At 34.7% G+C, this 20,944-nt stretch overlaps 1 protein-coding gene across 1 annotated transcript in view; it reads left to right on the plus strand.

Annotated features, from left to right (window-relative positions):
• LOC114046106 (unconventional myosin-XVI-like) overlaps positions 1–20,944 on the plus strand; it is a 682,808-nt gene that overhangs the window by 542,103 nt on the left and 119,761 nt on the right. The window lies entirely within an intron of this gene.

Raw genomic sequence — 20,944 nt, forward strand, 5'->3', positions numbered from 1 at the left:
GTAAATTAACTGATTTATTCACTCTGAATCTCACAAGTGTGCCATAGAATTGCGTCTAATTCTTATTAGTGATTTATCTAGACTTTGTACTCTGATTCTGTCTCGATTTGCACCTACCTCAGTCTGAGAAGGCCATTGACCTTTGACATCACTCTACGGTAAAAACTTTAAGTAAGGAAGAGTTTAGCTATGTTTTGTAATAGGTGGGCTTTGGAGTTACATGTAGTCTCCTAGTAATTGGAGAGGTATGGGATATGGAAATGAACTTCAAAAACTTTCTCCATAAGAAGATAAGATAGCTTTGATGAAGGGAGGAAAGAGGGAGAAATAGATAGTCAAAATGCCATCAATTAAAATATGAGTTTATTAAATCAGCTTTATGTATGTACAATGGAAAGAGTGATGGAATTAGAAGACAGAGAGTGAACTCCTACCAGTGATATTCATGACCTCTGTGACCTTGGGGAAGTAACTAAACTTCTCATGCCTGTAGCTTCCATGTCTGTAAAAATGAACAACCACACAATAGCACGTCTAGGGCTATATGCAATAGCACTTCTAGGGCTATATCCCAAAGAGATCATACTAAAGGGAAAAGGACCCACATATACAAAAATATTCATAGCAGATCTTTTTGTGGTGGCAAAGAATTGGAAATTAAGAGGATGCCCATCAATTGGAGAATAGCTGAACAAGTTGTGAATGTAATGGAATACTATTGTGCTATAAAAAATGATGAACAGGCTGACTTCAGAAAAACTTGGAAAGACTTGTGTGGTCTGATGCTGAGTGAAGTGAGCAGAACCAAGAGAACATTGTACACAGTAACAGCCAAGTTGTATGATGACTAATAGTGATAAACTTAATATCTAAGACATCTCCAGAGGCCTCGTGATAGAAAATGTTATCCATGTCCAAAGAAAGAACTATGGAAGTTGAAGTGCAATTTTTTTTCTCTTCTGTTGAGTTTTGGTTCCTCTTTGTGATGGTTCCTCCTATTGATTTTAGTTTTTACTTACGACATCACTAATGTGAAAATATGTTTAATAGGAATGTAAATGTATAGCCTATATCAGATTGTGTGCTGTCTTGGGGAGGGTGGTGGGGAGGAAGGGGGAGAAAAATTTTAAACTCAAAAGCATATAGAAGTGATTATTGATAAATAAAAATAAATTAATAAAAATAAAATAAAATTTAAAAAAAATGAACAACCAGACTCAGTGAACTCTGATTTCCCTTACAGCTCTAAATTTATAACTTCATTATAGTATCCACTATACTCAGAGGCAAAATAAACCTTAGCACTGCTAGTTTACTGATCTCTAAAATGGCCTTTATAGTAGCACCTACCTACCAGTTTGTTGCAAGGATCAAATGGAATATTGTATGTACTGTGTTTTGTTAACTCTAAAACTCTATAGAAATTTGAGCTATTTTAAGAATTACATTCTTCTTGTATAAATTTGTTATATTTCAGCAAGAAATGATCCTGAGACAAGTTGCTCTCCCACTACTGTTCTTTCATGCCTAGTGTTTGGGGAACTATTACATAAGTAGATAAAAACAATTTGTTTTTTGATTACTGAACACAAAACCAATAATTTAATTATCATTGTAGTTATTAAAACAATTAACATATTATTATTAATTATAGTTCAAACTTTATGGTTTATAAAGTGTTTTACCTAGGTAGCCCAGTGAATAGAATGTTTGCAAACTCTTTGAAACTTGGTGGCACAGTTGATACAGAGCTGAACATTGAATCAGGAAAGCCTGTGTTCAAGTCCCCTCCTTTCATCACCTGTGTGACCCTGGGCAAGTCATTTAACCTCTCTCTACTTTAGTTTCACTCAACTCTAAAACGGAAATAATTATAATACCTATCTCCCAGGGTTCTTTTAATAGTATTTTATTTTATCTAATTACATGTAAAGACAATTTTCAACATTCATTTTTTGAAAGATTTTGAATTCCAAATTTTTCTCCCTGTCTCCCTTCCCTCCCCTCTCTTTAAGACAGCAAGAAATCTGACACAGGTTATACATGTACAACAATGTAAAACATATTTCCACATTAGTCATGTTGTGAAAGAAGAAACAGAACAAAAGGAAAAAAAACATGCAAAAAAAGTGAAAATAGTGTGCTTCTGTCTCTATTCAGACTCCATAGTCCTTTCTCTGGATGTAGGTAGCATTTTCTATAATGTGCCTTTTGGAATTGTTCTAGTCTGCTTAGCTTAGAGCTAAGTCAATCATAGCTGATCATGGCAAAGTGCTACTGTTACTGTTACTGTGTACAATGTTCTCCTGGTTCTTCTCACTTCACTTTCCAGGTTTTCCTGAAGTCTGCCTGCTCATCATTTCTTATAGTGCAATAGTATTCCATTACATTCATATACCACAACTTGTTCAGTCATTTCCCAATTGATGGGCATCCCCTCAATTTCCAATTCTTTTCCACCACAAAAAGAGAGTCTATAAATATTTTTGTACATGTGGGTCCTTATCCCTTTTTTTATGATCTTTCTCCCAGGATTATTTTGAGAATAAAAAATGAAATAACATTTGTAAAGTACATTGAAAACTTAAAGCAATTAAAAATATATTTCATTTAAGACAAAGCAATGCCAGTAGAGGAAAAATGGCAGAAAAGATGCCAGTCTTCAACATCAGAAATAACTTAAAATAAAAGTAAAAGTAAAATGACTAAAATAAATATCTGGAGTAAATAAAATGCTATTTGATAGAAATGTGATGTTCATAATTTCACAGGCGTTAAAGGAAAATCAGATATCTTCAGAAAAGGAAAGTTTTTGCTTGAAGTTTATAGAGTGCAAAAGATTTTAATTTGGAGGGTTGGTACAGCCAGGAGAAGCACAAGTGAAAGCTAATTGATGAGGCAGAAAAAGAGGACAGTGTTTGAGAAGTGAACTGAACATATGGCTTAGGATTGCTGCAGAAGAGGCTGAAGGAATCTTCAGATATAGACAAAAAATGGAGGCGAAACTAGATTGATAGTAACACACTAATCTCTCGGTGACACAGAAGCAAGAACCTAGATTTTTTGAGCACAAATGAGTAATAGTTTAATTGTCTGTGCCACCTAATTCCTTTCTTCATTATCTTTTTTTGACTAATCATGGAATCTGAACCTTAAATAACAGTCTGAGGGAGGAAGCTCACATAGTCAGTAGTTGTCATGGATGCACAGCCCTACCAGAGGAATGTATAAAAAAGGAAAGCCAAAGGGAGGAATTACTAACGTAGGGTGATGTCAGCTAACAAAGCTGGGGTGGGGTGAGGGAGGGGTGGAGGAAGAGGATGTCAATGCTATGAACAGAATCACAATCAGTGACATAAGATGTGGGATTCTAATAAAGAACCTTTTTAGCCAACTCAGGAGCTAGCAATAATTCTTTCAATTGAATCATTGCTGGAATAAAAAGAAGTCATTTGAGAGGAGCTCGTGAATAAGTTAAAACTAAGACCGCCTCCTTGCTACTTCCTTCCATGCTCTCACCTTTCAAACAACCCTCCCTCGCCCCTGCACCCATTCCCAGGCAAGAGAGTACTAGCAGAGAGGTGTAGTTTTTAACCAACACAAATGAAGTTTGAAATTTAGAAGTCAGGAAAACCTGAAATAACTTCTCTACTGAGGAAATGTCAGGCAATATACTCAATGCCTGACCAGTTATAAAGTCATTCTGAAACCCACCTATATAATGCAGAAATCATAGCCAGAGTGAAACTGGCTGATGACGTGTGCTGTGGGGGGAAAAATCATTACCATTCTATGTCTCTGCATGTGGCTCAGTTACCTAGAATTACATCTGATTCTATCATTAAATCCAAGTTGGAATCAGTACTCTGTAAAAGAGAATCAAGATAAGACATGGAAAGTGCTGATTTTTATCTCATTTGTACTTCTGATTTAATGGCTAGTTTCATTCTTAAGGTTTGAAAGCATGAAAACCCAAACCCAGAGCTCATTGTCTAGGCATACTTTTTTTTCTTATAGAAAGGAAGTTCTCCTGGCTATAGTGACAGACCTGTGTCCAATGCATAGCTAGCTAGATTTGTTATATCTTTCCTGAACTATAAGCTTTTCAAATTTGTGGCTTATTAGGGAAAGGTGAATGTTCACCATTTCTCTTTGATTCCTAATCTAGCAGGAATTTCTTTCTCTTTAGTTTTTTTTTTCAGAGGAGTTCTTGGGGATGATTGAAAGCATGTGTGAATGTGTGTGTGTGTGTGTGTGTGTGTTTGTGTGTGTGAGAGAGAGGATTGGTCCAAAACTACACAATACTCTGTAGTTACCCAGTACAATAAGGCAGCCTATAAAACTAACTTCCTTTAGCTATTACTTGGTACTTGTTGGAACTCTTAAGAGTATTAATTTAACTTCAATATCTTGATTCAAAACCCTCTACCACCTTTCATGCACACTGGCCTACCTGTTGCTCCTTGCATATGAGACTCCATTTACTGCTCCCTTGCCTTTTTATTCCCCCCTTGCTTGGAATGCTCTTCATTCTCAGCAACACCTTTTAGTTACCTTGACTTCCTCCAAGTCTAAGCTCAAAGCCCACCTTCTGCTAGAGGCCTTCCACCATCCCTCCATGTTCCAGAGGATTCTCTTCTGACATTACAGCCTAAATAACCTGTATGTGTCTTCAGTGCACCTACTTATTTACACATTATCTCCTCTATCTGAATGTGAACTCCCTAAGGGCAAGGACAGTGCCTTTGCATTTCTTTCTGTCTTCAGTGCTTAGCAGAGTGCCTGGAACATAGAAAGCACACACAATAAATGTTTTGGGTTTTGTTTTGTTTTGTTTTGTTTTTTGATTGATTGAAAAGTTTTTTTTTTCCCTTTCCTTGATTGAAAATTTGATTTCTACTTTAACTGGACACAAGAATTTGAACTCAATGAATCTCATTCATTTCCTTAAAGGTGTTCTCAGTCCTAAAGGCACTATTGAGTCCTCAAGATTCCTCACAATTTGTGAGAGAAGGGTGACATCTTTATTTTTCAGAAGTGTTATGGTGTGATGTCTCATTGTTCAGCCTCCTCTGTGATTCACCAGTCTTTGGTTTGAGGCTAGACTGGATAACTCTTGATACCTGTTCCACATGCTTTCTAATTTTCCCTACAGGCCTTAATATTAGGTTTTCAAGGCATTCCTTTTATTTAGGTAGTAGGAACTCTAAGATGGATAATGTATGACTTACTTCATTAAAAGTTAACATATGGATGGTTCTATAAAAAACAAAAAAATCAATAATTTCTTTAAGTTAACATATGGGATCATAGAATCCTTCAGTTCTGAGTTATTCTCATTACATTCACTCTTGTTTAGTTCTGTTTTCATTTCTGATTTTATGTCTATAATCTTTTGAAAGACAAGAAATGTAACTCCTCTCCTTCATAAGCCAATCCTAGTTAGAACCATTCTGAGCCACTGCTACAAGACATGTTAGCTATATAACCTTCGTAAGGTAGAAGTTGATTAAGTCAAAAAGTCAAATCACCTACCCCAATTAATACAAATGTCAAGATGCTACCTACACCTAGATACTTTTTCCAGGTGATAACGCTTCTATCTTTAATCACTGAGCCACAGGTTTTATACTAAATGCAAAAAAAAAAAATGCCCTTGATAAATTTAGATGTTTTTTAAAACCATTGGATGAATTATAGTAGTATTGAATAGGAAGTGTTCAGATTGGTTGAAGAAGTTTGGTTATACCTTGTATGTCATTTAAAAAAATAACAGACTAATTCAGAACCCAGGGTTTTGAGAATCTGCTGACACACAGGCAGCTTCCTTCCAAAACACTGAGAAGAAATTGCTGGCAGGTAGCGGAAGGAGTTGAGCCTCATGTCATTGCTGGCTTCAGTCTCTCTTCTACCATATCCCCCACCTTCTTGTCCAGAAAAGGATCTTGTGACCTTTGAAAGGTCTGAAGGATATTGAATTTCCTGACAGCATCCTAGAAGCATTTCCAGGACAGCTGACAACAGTATATGCATGGAGAGGCAAGGACAGACTAGATGTTTTCTCCTTTGGGACTTTTCTGCCTTCTTCATTATGTCCCTATTGGGACATTACCCCATTTTCATCTTTCATACGTTCTCTTCCCTCATTAGATGTGAAGCTCTTTGAGAAAAAGAGCTATTTTTGTTTTTCATATTGGTATCCCTAGCTTAGTGCAGTGCCTGGCATGTAATAGGCACTGAGCAAATGTTTACTGATTGACAGATAAATTCAATGCTTTTCTAGTAAATAAGTTACACTAAGTCTATGGGCAACATCTCAGGGACTACAATAAGAGGGCTCCCAGAAATTAGGGATTACATTCTTTGCCAATTATGCTTTAAACATGAGTTTTCTTTGGCCTGCACTCTGTATATACCTGCAGGAGACTGTGTCAAAGACCTTTGTGGAGTTGTTGGCCTGCTACTCCTAGGATTATCATTTAATATCATCAAGCCATCCAACCATGGTTATCTCTTAGAAACTGTTATTTACTGTGATGTTATAGTAAGGCTTAGAACTACTTCCCTCAAGGCTACCTTTGAATTCTGAGAGGAGACATAGTCAGAAGTGCTATGGGGAGCCAGCCTGCTAATGCAAGCAGGGGTGAGTATGGTCACCCTAGAGCAAGTGCTACAACCTGAGTCAATATCTACATTTAGGTCAAAGTGTTTGGTGCCCATTCTGGCACTCTACATACAAAACAAATTTGAGGGTTAACATTAGGGGCTCTATATTTAATCATTGACTCTATGAAAGATTAGAATAGCATGAAAAATAAATCTAGGGTCTAGCAAGTATTAAACTAGGTTTGAGCTCATCTGAACTATGTGAGTTTGAGTCAGTTACTTAAACATTGCTAAGTCTCAGTGTCCTAATCTACAAGGTAAAGAAGTTGGACTATGGGGTTTCTAAGGTTCATTCTAACCTTAAATGCTGTATTCCTTTCATATATCTTTTCCTAAAGTATGTTTTATTTTAATAGCAACCCCTCACCCCCCCAAAAAAAGATCATTTTTATTAACAATTAATAATTTTAACTATTCTTGTACATTGGTTTAGTAAAAGAATGAACGGTAAAGGTATTTCTCATTACTGAACCGAAATACTTGAGGTAAAATTTGTATATAGTATGGTCTTGATAGCACTTTAAAAGTGAATTGTTTTAATTAATAAATTTACTAATAATTTAATAAATATAATTAATAAATTTATAAATCAATAAATGTAATTAATAAAATACCTTTTGAAAATTTTCCCATATAATCTTTCTACTAATCCACTAAGTATTCTTATATATTAATCCACTAAGTATTCTTCATATAATCTTTCTACTAATCCACTAATCCACTAAGTATTCATTTGCATTTTGAGAAAAAAATTGAGAAATTTTTAGGTGTCATCAGTATGTGATTTTTGAACATGATGACATTTATGTGCATATATGTGGGTGCATGTATATTATGATTTGGATTAAAATTTAATTATAAAGCTGACATTGACTTCCAGAGATCTTCTGTTCATTAGCCTTCAATTAGAACTTTGGCTAAATCATTCTAAGATTAAATACACATTTACAAATATATTATCATTTTTTTAAAAAATTGTTTAAATGTCATCATAGGCTGCATAGAAAGGCATGGTAGCTCAGCCTGTGAAAGTATAAGAGCTTTTATACTCCCCATTAGTCAGACCTCAGCTGGATTGTCTTATTAGCTCTGTGACCAACATTTTCAGAAAAAAAATATTGATAAACTAGGAAGAGACACAGGAAGCCAAGAGCCATAGTGAAATACTTCAAATTCAGGCCATATGAGAAGTCACTGAAGAAGGAAGACATGATAGCTGTGTTTCTGTCTTTGAAGGACTGTATTGTGGGAGAAGGATGAGATTTGTTCCAGTTGGTCTCAGAGAGTAGAACTAGGGACAATGGGGGGAAGTTACAATGAGGCAAACTTAGGCTTGATTTAAGGAAAAACTTCCCCCAAAAGAAATGGGTTGTATTGGGATGGAGTAAGTGACCCTTTAAGTCAAGTAAAGGATGGATGATCACTTTTCAGGCACGTTGCTGAGAGGATTAGAATGGGTTGGATTCAATGGGCTTTAAAGGCCATGTCCTTCCAACTCTGAGTTTTTGTTTTCATTGCAGATATTATTCCTATTTGACACATGAAGATGTATAAGGATGAAAATGTAAGGGACTCACAGTTATCAGAAGATGCATCTTATATACAATCCAAGAAATATAAATTCTAACTTTTTTCCATAGTGACTAGAATATTCTTTTTTAGTTTTTCCCTTTGTAATCACACACTAGTAGAGTTTGAGTGCTGGATTTGGAGTCATCAGAACAGGGCTTGAATCCTGGTTCTACAACATTTGGCATTGACCAGGTCACTTCATCTCTCTGGGCCTCAGTTTCTCAATCTATAAAATGATGAGTTAGATAAATAAAGCATTTATTTAGCTTTGTGCTAGGCACTGTGCTAAGCACTGGGAGTACAAATAAAAGCAAAAAGCAATATACCCCTAACCGCAAAAAACATACATTTCAGTAGAGAAAGATAGCATGTAAAGGCAAGCTGAAAAGTCTGAGTTGGAGCTGGAATGGGTTCATTCTGAATGGGAAGATTCAGAGGGGAATTCGCCAATTAGAGTAGGAGACCATAGAGGTGGAAGCATCACAAAAGAGAAGATGTTTGCCAGACAGAGTTATTTGGAATAGCGGATATCTGGGGTCTTTTCGAGAACAATCTATGAATGACTGACTGACTGAATGAATGAATGAATGAGTGCTCATTTTACAAGTGCTCTAATAAGGAAAATCATTTTTATTATTCAATTTTAAAATTCCTCAACCTTTTCTTGTGATATTTTTGGAAGTGGTTCTCATATGTACATATTGATATAGAGAAAAAAATATTCTTCTAATTTATATGAAGGCCAAATGAACATATATGTTTGCTAAAAAGTCTGAAAACTATGTTGAATGATTGCAACACTAAAACTATGTTGAATTATTTTAACACTATAGGGGGTTTGCCATGAAAACTGTTATAACATACTCCATATTCCACACCTCAAATCTTAACATTATATATCAACCTTCCATTGTCTTCCAAGTGACCTGCATTAGAAATATCAAATAAAAAAATCTATGTCCAGTTTAAGACTGAAGAGAACATTTTAACAAACATAAGAAAAAAAAGAGAAGTCTTTTTTGTTTATTATCAGAAATGTTAAAGTTTAGGGATGGTGAATAATTCTTGTCAATGGCAAAGGGTCCATGATGATTTATATTTTAAAAGGAGCAAAGAGGGGGAAAAAAGCCAGTCAAGTTTATTTTATTTTTCACTTGTATAATTCTTAGAGGGAGATCCAAATTTTTTTTTTCTGCTCATCAGACCTTAGCCCCCATTTGTGTAGCTGAGAATAAGTTACCTGTATAATAATAACTCAATAGAATGAAAAAAATGAAAATGAAAACAAACAAACAAAAGAAAACTGAATGCCAGGTTGCTACCAGCACTGCAGATATAGGACAGAGTCTTTATTAATGTAAGCCAGTTTAAATTCAGACTACTAGATATCTTGAATATGATCTAGTATATTTAGTTAAACCACTAACTAATAAGTGTTGATTAAACAGATATTTTCAAAATAGTTGGTTATTTTAATATATCCATTTTCAGATAATTTTGGGTGTGGATTATCATCCACTATAAGATAGTTTATGTCCCCAATAATATCTTTAAAAATAATTGCTAAGGCAGCTAGATGGCACAGTGGATAGAATACCAGCTCTGGAGAGTCAGGAGGACCTGAGTTCAAATCTGACCTCAGATGCTTACTAGCTGTGTGGCCCTAGGCAAGTCACTTAACTCCTATTGCCTCCCAAAATAATAATAACAATAATAATTGCTGCCTTCATCTATAATAGCCTTTAAAAAATTCTAGCCAACTTCTATGCCTACATTGTTTTGAACATTGTCATCTACATAAAATGAAAATCTTTTTAGTTAATATGAAACAGGAAAATTAAGTAAATGATTTTTACACATCAGGTGTGAATTACCTCATTGTAAGATCAATTATACTAGTAGTAATTTGAATTTACTATATTAATTGTAGGCTGTCTAGGTGGGTGGCCAACATGGAAACACAGGAATATCTAGAGTGTTCCCATACAAGGAGAGAGGGACTTGGGGATGTTTTCCCATTTTTAATATAGATCCAAACATATGAGTTTATTTTACTTTAAACAGAAAATATAAGTCTCTCTTTTTCTCTGGTGAAGAATAATATAGAACCTCTAAAACATGGTATCTCAAAGCAATATTATCCTAATTCTAAGATATGGAAGTTAAAGCATAGACTTCAATTTTAGAGTTTGGAAAGTGACTTTAGAGATCCTATAATCCAACTCCATTAATCCAAAATGATTAAGGGATTTGCTCAATATCACTTGGCTAAAGGTAGCACTAGAATACAGATTTCACATTTGCCAATCTAGTCTGTATTGGCCTTTGACTTAAAAATAGAACTATTAATAACTGGAAATTATGTAGTGCTTAAAGGTTTTTGAAATACTTTCTTCCTAACAACTGTTCGAAGTAGATGATTAACACCCTCATTTTTCAGATGCAGAAGATGAAGCTTTGACTTTCCCCTGGTCATAAAATAATTGTTTATGCCAGGATTTGAACCTAGATCTCTTGACTACAAATCAAGAACTATACACTACCTTTCAGTAACTGAAAACAATTAAAAAACATAGTTCAAAAGCAAGATCCTAGCTATTTTTTGTTGTTATTCAATCATCTCAGTTATATCTTACTTTTAATGATTCCATTTGGGGTTTTCTTGGCAAAAATATTGGAATAGTTTGCCATTTCCTTCTGCAACTCATTTTACAGATAAGGAAACAGAGGCAAACAGGGTTAACTGTCTTGTCCAGGATCACATAGCTAGTAAATGTATTGCCAGCTATATATTCTTTCTTGTTCATAGTCTCATTAAGATCATAATTTTACAGAAGGAAGGGATCTCATAGGTTATCTGATCCAACCCCCTAATTTTGAAGATTAGGAAAATGAGGCCTAGAGAGGCTAACTAACTTGCCCAAAGTCAGCCAGGTAGTAAAAAGCAAAGCTACTCAGGTCCTCTGACTCCAAATGCAACACAGAAAAGGTAATTTAAAAAATCATCCTCTTCTTCTTCGTAACTAGTTTTAAAGAAGAGTTCAGAATTCTTGGTTACGTGAAATTCTAAAAGGTACATATTTTCTGAGGGATTCTGTGGTGGTGAGTGCTGAGAAATGCAGGATTAACATTTATCATGCCTACAAATGAACCCAGCAGGATGACGGATTTATTATTACATTGGTCTTAGAGTAGTATAGAAAGGATAGTAAAAATGAGAATGAAATAATATTAAAAGTTTTTTAAGTTCCTTTCTTACTACTTTCAGGATAAGACAATTGTTTTAAGGCTGTTACTTCTTATTAGTGCAATAAATTAACAGTTTATGGTCTTTGTTTTATCACTGAAGTAACACTTCAACCTTTCTTCATAAATCAGTAGAAGGTACAAACTAGAAAACAGACTATAAAAATCATTGACTGTCATGTGTCCTCTTCTCTGCAGCTGGTGATGTTGAAAATATTTAAGCATTAGGAATCTAGGCATGTCTGGGGATGCAGTGTGCATTCTAACCAATGGTTTCTCATTTTATTTGAAAATTATATATATATATGTATATATATATACACCCATATATTTACATATATGTGTTTGTGTGTGTGCATGTGTGAATATGTGTATGTATGTGTATATATATATGTACACACACACATATATATATATGTATATATATATATATATATATATACACACACATAGTCTTCCTCGAAAATTTAGGAACACATCAATGCTTCTGTATATGGAAGGCACATGTGAAGATAACTTCTGAAAGAAATATTTCTCTTTATAAAACTATTTTTCATCAACCAGAAAAATCAGGTACGCTATTTCAGTCATAAAACCTATCAGCTTCCTTCCATATCCCACTTATTTGAGTAGCATTGTAGCCTTATCAGAATTCCAAGTGATGGAATATAGCACTGTCAATAAGAAAAAAATTAATGAGCATCCACTCAATACAGAGTTCAGTAAAGCATTCTTTTGTACCATCCAAAAACCCAGAGCAGTTAAATAAATGAGAATTTTTCCGCACTCCACTTTCTTGAAAAACAGACAAATGGCACATAAACAAGAGTCTATTTGGAGTTGATTTTTCAAAGCAACCTGTAGCACCTACTATAGAGTTAAATCAAGTTCCACACATTGACCTCCCCCTTCCACACCAAGCATGGCAAAGAAAATTGTTGCTCATTAATCAGCATGATGGAAGAGAAAGAACACAATACCACTTGGTTCAAAACACCACTTACTAGTTAAATGACTTTAAATCACTTTGCTTCACTGGGTCTTTTTTTTCCTTCATCTGCAAATGAGAAATTTAGACTATATGGATTCTAAATAACCCTCCAAAATTTTTTGTGAGTCAAGGATCCTTAACTACAAAGATTTATTAAGTGTGTGCTACATGCAAACTTTTTTCTTATATATACTAGAGATGGAATGAAATTCCTGCCCTTAAGAGCCTTTGAATAATTCTGGGGAAATGGGACATACACACAGATAAATTACATTACAAAAGCAACAACAACAATAACTAACATTTATATAGATAACATGTTACCATATAACATATTAAAGACAACCTGTTAATAGCTAAAATTTAAGAGGAAACTGGGTGGCATAGTGGATAGAGCACCAGCCCTGGATTCAGGAGGACTTGAGTTCAGAGCCAGCCTCAGACACATAACACTTACTACCTGTGTGACCCTGGGCAAGTCACTTAACCCCATTGCCTAGCCAAAAAAAAAAAAAAAAAAAAGAAAGAAAGAAAGAAAAAAAAATTATATGTTAATAGTTTGGAGTTTAGTGTGGGGAGTGTAGAAATTCCTTCTAGTGATGTATATCAACAATAAATCTATAAGTTACAGTTTTAGAGAGTTGCCAGGGCAGTGAGGAATTAATTGCCTTGCCAGGGGTCACTCATCCAGTTTGTATCAGAACTAGGAATTAAACCAATGGTTTCTTGTCCTCAAGACAGGTGCTTTTTTCCATTATGCCATATGGCCTATCATATTATTCATAAGCTTTAATTAGGGATGTTAATGTTCTTACTCAACACACTATATCTTTGAGGTCTAGGTTTAATTATTGCTTAGTTTCAGAAATTCAGAAATGGGAAGATTAAAGTTGTTTCTAAAAGCAACTTTAACAAAGGCAGTTTTTACTATGCTTTTGTGCCCGTGGTAAATCAACTATATTTTTAATTAGTGGATCTTCCACTTCATTTGGAGGAATATATTCTTTTATATAAATTAACTACATCTTATAGATATGCTCAGTCCAATGAAGTAATATCCAAAATGGCACAAAAAGGACAGCTTGAGGAATCCAGTAGCAAGCTGCAATGAGTTTTCTGTCTGTTTCTCCTCCCTCTGGGCTAGATCTTACTGTTCTAGGTAAGAGGGCCTCATTTTTGAGTAAGTTATTATAATATTTAATTTAACCCAATCCACCTTGTTTGGAAACTGAAGAATGTTGCACTATAGTAGGCATTTGTGTATGTAATTATCTTTTCTATTTTGAATTCACACTTCATGAACATCTAGACTATTGACACAAAACAGAAACTCTATCTTAGAATGGAATTCTCTTTCAAGAATTCTGGAGAAAGGCTATTCAAAGGCAATAAAAAATAGAATGGTCTCAGTTATTTTATAAAACTATGAAGATGCAAGAGGTTGAAACACCTGATACTAAAATTTTGAAACTAAATTTTTAAACTAAAATTACTAAAAAAAAATACAAAACTACATTATGTTTACAAAATAATAATCTTCCCTAGATGAACTTGTACCCAAAAAGGAATAAAGAAGGGGAGGAAAGATAATTCAATATGTAGGAGGGAGAGTTTTCAATAGTGGCTGTTTTCTGTATGTTTGTTTTAAAGAAAAGAATAAGAAATTCAGATGGAGGTTCTTCCAGAAAGAGTTGAGGTGACCTATCTCAAATGAAGCAAGCATTGATTAAGTGCCTACTATGTGTCTGGAACTATGCTAGCTTCTGGAGATACAAAGATGGATGTGGGGAGTAGGGAAAGACATAAGTGGAGGACTAGAGGCCAGAGAAAGAATATATTAGCCAACAGATAAAGTCTAAAAGGCAATGGTGGCAGCAGCATTGAGTATTTGTAAGCTAGTTACCAGTCGGTATTTGTTCTTCACAAAGGAAAAGAAAGTACAGTGTTTTAAAGGAGCAGAGCGACATTGTCAGATCAGCATGAAAGAAAACAAACTTAGCAGAAAATTCTACATATGCCAAAGAGAAACACGTAGTCAAAATGCGCTTGTCATCGAGACCTTGGTTTATAATATGATGTTTTATTTATTGGACACAGATTGACACTGATAGGCACTTTTCATAAACTTGCCTATTTTTCTTATGTTAAAGTTATACTGAACAAATATGAATTTGCATTTGGCATCTCAAAGTCATCCACGATGAGGAAACGGAATTGAAAGAAATGCATTTTAACTATAGGTGTTGATAAAAGAATTACTTTAAGTCATCAGAAGGACATTGTCTTTAAAAAGAGTTACTTTATCAACAATGGAATAAAGAGCATGTTTCTTTCCTCTTAAAATATCTAAAGTCCCAATAACATATTTCTAATTAAAATTTATTTTATGGAATATTGACCACATCAATCACTATTGCCTTGAAAAATCCATTGCAGTGAGATTCTTTATAAAGGTAAAGAAATCTCTAAAACAAGGTATTCAGCTAAATATGTGAGTGGCTACTATGTTGTAAGTGCTAATCACTTTGAAAAACAGGAAAAAAAAGTATGTAAATATGGTCTCTGCTTTCAACTTGGTTAAATCTAATCAGTAAGAAAAGACTCACATATATGGAAATTCAAATAGTATCAGTTAAGTAACTTTAAGAGAACAGTGAAATATATCTAAGAAGCCAATGTATGATTAGTGACTAAAGTTTTGTCAGACTTTCTCAAGTAAGTGAGGAGTAATCTTTGAAGAATAGGTACAATTTGGATATTCAGAGAGTAGAGTGTGGACCAAAGGAATGGAATCAGGAGTATATGATGTACTAATCTGCATAATAAGAAATATATTTTTGGACATGGACAAAATATAAATTTATTTTGTTTATGCTTGTATGATGCAGGCATTCTTTATTCCTTTCTACCTTCCTTCCATTTCCTTTCCTTTCTTCTATCTTTCCTTCCCCCCTTTGTTCCTTCCTTCCTTCCTTCTTCTTTCCTTCCTTTCTTTCCTTTTTTTTCCCTTTCTTCCTTCTCAATGAAGCCTTTTCTGTCTCCTCTATCATCCCTGGTGTTTTACTACTCTTCCCCAAGAGACCATTGTCTTCTTTCCCAAATCTTCCTTGCATTTATTTTGTAAGAATCCTATATACAGAATACATACAAAATATGTAATCATCATCTCCTCCTATTAGATTGTAATGACTTTGAGGACAGGGACTGTTCCGCTTTTGTGCCTGGCACAAAGAAGTCGCAATACACATTTGTCCATTGATTTATTTACTCCATCTGCTTGACCTCTCGTAAGAGATTGCTAGGTTGATGTCTTTGAAAATACCTTGGCTCTCATTAAAACAATGTCCTTATCAACATCTATTAAGTTCAACAAGCATATATTTAGTGCTTATTATGTACCAGCCACTGTATTAGAACATCCTGTAATTCTTATGTTCAAGTAGTTTCAATTCTGTCGAGGGGAAATCACTTGTTAAATGCAAAACATATGTAAAAATCAATATAAAAGGTATAAAAATAAAAAATAAAGTAATTTCAGGGAGGTAGGAGAACTAATAACTAAGCAGGTTAGGGAGGGCCTAAAGCAAGATTGGAGTATAGGAAAGATGTTAGTTACGGTTCAATAGAGCTGAGAATCATCTTCATAGAGATAATAATTGAATCCTTGGGAACTGATATGATCACTGAGTGAGCAAATATAGAGGGAAGAAAAGACAAGAGGGTTGCAAACTGAACTTTGGGGGACACATGTTTAGTGGTTATGACCTATAAGAAAATCCAGAAAAGGAGATGGAGTAGGATTGGTCAGACAGGTAGGAAGTGAACCAAGAAATTAGGAACTAGGATGTACAGGGTTTAGAATCAAGTGAAAGGGGACAAAGTGGAGGTACCAATTCTAGCCAGTTTACTAGATGACTTTAGCCATGAAACTGAGGGGAGATATAGAGTGATAGCTTGTGGGTGTATTAGGAGCAAGGGGATTTTTTGTTTTGATTTGGTTTTAAGGATAGAGAAAGACAGGAGCGTGTTTGTAGATAATGGGTAAGGAGTTAACAGGTAGAAAAAATGGAACACTAGTGAGACAGTAGGGCTGATAGAGGAGACAGTCATCATCTGGGGAAGACAGGATATAATGGGATTACAGGTACATGTAGAAGCTATACTTTAGCAAGATGAAGGTTCAAATCTTACTGTAATACAGAGGTAAAGGAAGAAATTGTGGGGGAGGGCACCTGAATAATACAAGATGTGGAAGAGCAGGCTCTTGGGAAAAAGTCTTAAAGAAGGGCAATATAGGTATAGCAGATACCAGCTCCTGCCACAGTCATACTCCTGACATAACACAACTGTCATTTGTCCCTTTTTCTCAAATCGTTCACTTTGAGAGTCCCAAAGAATTCTTCCATAGCCCTTGAAAACCTCTGCATTCCTGCTGATCTGAAAGTGGTTTCATCTCTTCCCCAAATGGGAAGAACTATGAGTCTGAGGGGTTTTGTGGCCAGTTGACACCTTGTTAGGGGCTGTTACATTTTTAGGCTACAGAAAAGGGATCAGTGGAATAACTAGAGATTGAAGATGAGCAAAAGACAGGAAATTACCTATGGGACAAGCTCTCAGAAATAAGAGGGGAATCAGAGTACAAGTTGCAAGTAGAAGATGTAGCCTTAGCAAAAGAAAAGGTTTAGCTTTTCCTCCAACTAAATGTTGGTTGAATTAAGTCTAAACACTGAAGTGGCTGTTTTAGGAAGATTAATGTTTTCACACAGCATTTGTAAAATGCATCAGAGGGGAAAAACAAAACTCAGAAAACCTCTAGTTTAGAGGTTTCTACAATTTGAGGCAATGGGGATTGGACAAATGTGATGTCAGTAAAAGGGAAAGGAAGGGAGAAATGATGATGATATGATGAAAGAAAAACCAATGAGACATCTAGATCTGATGTCCTATTAGCCTATGATTCTGAAAGAATATTCTTTTGTTTCCAGATTTCATTTGAAGTCCCTGCAAACTCTACATCTATGATCCTATTATCTCAATCTCATTAAATCTCACATGTTGCTGTCTTTATTTATAGAACTAATTTGGTAATTTTCAAATTCCTAAGCCATCTTTATTCAGCTAATAAATATCTCTTCTGCAAAAAATCATATCTGAGACTAGTGCAACATTTCCTCTGCCAATTTCAAATTTTTCCAGTATCTTTTTTTCTTACCTTTTTTCTTACTTTTCCATAGTTTTTACTTACACCAATTGTATTATTAAAATTTCCCTTTAACTATTTTTTCCTGAGATTTCTGACTGCCCTTTTCACCACAAACCATTCTTCCACAATAACACACACACACACACACACACACACACACACACACACAAACACAGAGTCTCTCACACAGAGCCACTGTCTAATTTGTTGTGGCCTGACAGCAGTCAGTAAACAATTTTCTATCAAGTACCTACTACATATCAGGTACTATACTAAGAGATCATAGGTATAGCATGACGAATATTGGATTAAAAGTCAGGCAACCTGTTTCTACTTCCAGCATTGTCAGTAAATAGCTGGGTAATCTTGGCTAATTTCTTTATCTGGACCAATTTAACAGCTAAAATATGAGAAAGGGGGAAGAGTTTGAAATAGATTTTATCTAAGCTCCTATTCACTCTAAAATTCTAAGCTGTATCTTCTTGTATTTTCCCTTACAGAGATGATAAATCCTATTAGTCTGTCATGATATCATGAAGGCACATTTCCCTCCAGGAGCCTTACGATAATTTCAAAATAAATTTTAGTCATTTTCCTTTCAGAGCAGACTCATTCTCTATCCCCTATGAGCAACTGAAAAGCTCTGTGTCATCTTAATTGGGGTGTCATTTCTTTTTAAAATGAGAGTCATGTGACTAAACTCATTTAATTTATCAGCATGGGAAAGAATTACCTTTTATTATTATTTAATGGCAATAAATGAAAGAACAAATATTTTATCTATAGGATACAAATAATCCATGCATTCTTTTTGAATATAGAAAAGTCTGGTGATTTTTTAAAAATCTGAGTATGTATTCTAAAGGACTAACTATAACTCTTCATGTCATAATTTTCCTATAGAAATCAATATGGAAGGAGGCATTTTTTACAAGATTAACTTTTTTTTCACCAATTTCATTATTACACAGAGAGTATGTATGTCATTGTGTAAAATATCATTAGATTATAACTTTAGTTTATTTTTCTTTTGTGAGAAGCTATTTTGAAAGTACTGCCAGAAACACATAGCTCTCCCACAAATTGTCTTTGGGGGAAAAAAAAAACAGCTGCAGTACTGCTTCACAGATTCCCTTGACACCTACTAAGTATGAGCTAATACAGCCTCCATGCCACCTACATGCCATCTCAACATCCATTGCAGCATTTGGAATGCCTGTACTTCCACATCCTACACCTTTGTATGAAAAAAAAATACTGAAAACTGTTAACAGTAATTGAAGCTTTGGAAGTCATCAATGACACTTTTGCTTAATCTTTTAAAATCTGTCACTTTGGGGTAAAAAAAAATTTTAAAAACCCTAATGGTTTTCTAATAAAAATAGCTATGACTGTAATTCACAGATGGTTTACTTTTACAGGAGTCAGAATGACATTAACATTTCAATCTAAGCTAAGAACACTGTGTCGCCCAGGGAGTGCTAAGCAGAGAGTGGCTCAGTAGGAGAACATTTTAACCTTTTTCTCTTCTGGCAAGAAATATCCTTTGATTAGAGAAAACAACCTAAATCCAGGCAGGCAATGATTTCCAAATTTGGCCTGATATCAGAATCCTATCTCAGATCCATTTGATTTGATATAGAGCATTCAATACCTTTTACCATAATTGCCATACATAAGTACATTACACAGAGAGGCAAAATGGCCAACCCTTCTATGTCAATTGATTCAATTCAGAGTTAATGTAAGTCCCTGGAAATTTAGAAATCATCTAATCTTGTTTGTTTCCATGACATGGGAAGCTCATTAAATGGGCATCGCCAGTTAGCAACTGAGCATCAATAATAGTCATGTGCTTTCTGTGGATGAAGATGGATTATCTAGTTTGATTTCTTAGGAAGTACTCTGTAATGCTAATTTTATTGTACAACATTATACACAATTTCTACGAACACAGAATTTTAAATAAGAATTTGGCTTGCCTTGCTTACTACAAATAATTTGACATGCTTATAACCTTGGTCACCCAAAAAAAATGAACATAGAGTTCTTTTAGCCAGCATTTAGTTAGCATCTACTATGACAATAACACTATTCTAGGTGCAGTGAAGGTATGAGAGGTAATGATGACTAAGCTCTGGCTCCCAATTTCTATAGTTTACTAGTGTAGTAATAAAGGTAATTGGTGACATTTCTATATTAAGTAGTGATTGCAAAACAGTTCATATTCATTACCTACTTGACTGTGAACTCCATGGATACTGTGACTAGGTCTTCTACCTAGTATGGTCTTCCCCTGCATCTAGTCCTATCTTCTGGCCAGTGTTCATGTACAGAAGATGCTTAATTAATATTATGTATCTTTTTTTTTTTACCAAATCTAGTTTTGTTAATCCTCATCATTTCAATTACAATTATTCTCACTTTACAGATAAGAAAATTGAGGCTCAGGTCCACACAGCTAGTAAACAGTCAATCTAAAATGTAAGTCCAGGAATTCTAATTCCTAGTAGAGTATTCTTTGAACAATATCATGTTACATCATGCTACCAGAGAGAAGTATACAAAAATAAATCAAGTTAAAATGTAGAAGTACAATAACAATGTATGTGGGCATAACAGTAGAGTACGTAAGAGGGGGATCATGGGTTCATAGACTTAGAACTAGAAAGGACCTTAGAGATCTTAGTTCAACCTGGTCATTTGAAATTTGAGAAAATTAAGATATAAGAGAGGTTAAATAACTTTCCTCCAGGTCACACAGGGAATATGTCACAGAGATGAGATTCAAACCCAAGTTCCTCTAGCTAAATCAAATGTGTTGGACATTTCTTAGTTTTGCTGACTCTTCAAAGTGTTATTACCCAATGAGGGGATACGGATTTAGTGGTTATGTGTGCATAAACTAAGCCAAAACATCTAGATAGAGAACAAAAGTTCGTGAAGTCTTTCAAAATTTTGATCATATCAAACATTCAAGTATCTTCCCAAAGACCTCAAACAAAATTTACTAGGGATATTTGATGATGTCTTCAAAATTTATAAAGGGACTTTGCCTCATACCCTTCCATTATGTTATGTGAAACTCTTTTTATTTTTTGAGCATACTACTCTTTATCTTCATAGTTTTCATGACCACCTTCCTGGACAGTCTAACATTAACTGTAAACTATTTTCCCCATAAATCCATCAATAACTACATTTATTTATTGTCCTATCCCAGAAAGGTATCCCTTTCAGTAATCCCCCTTGCTTCAATAACAGAT

Source organism: Vombatus ursinus, unplaced genomic scaffold, assembly GCF_900497805.2.
Source record: "Vombatus ursinus unplaced genomic scaffold, bare-nosed wombat genome assembly UNPS02014781.1, whole genome shotgun sequence".
In the NCBI taxonomy this organism is placed as follows: Eukaryota; Metazoa; Chordata; class Mammalia; order Diprotodontia; family Vombatidae; genus Vombatus; species Vombatus ursinus.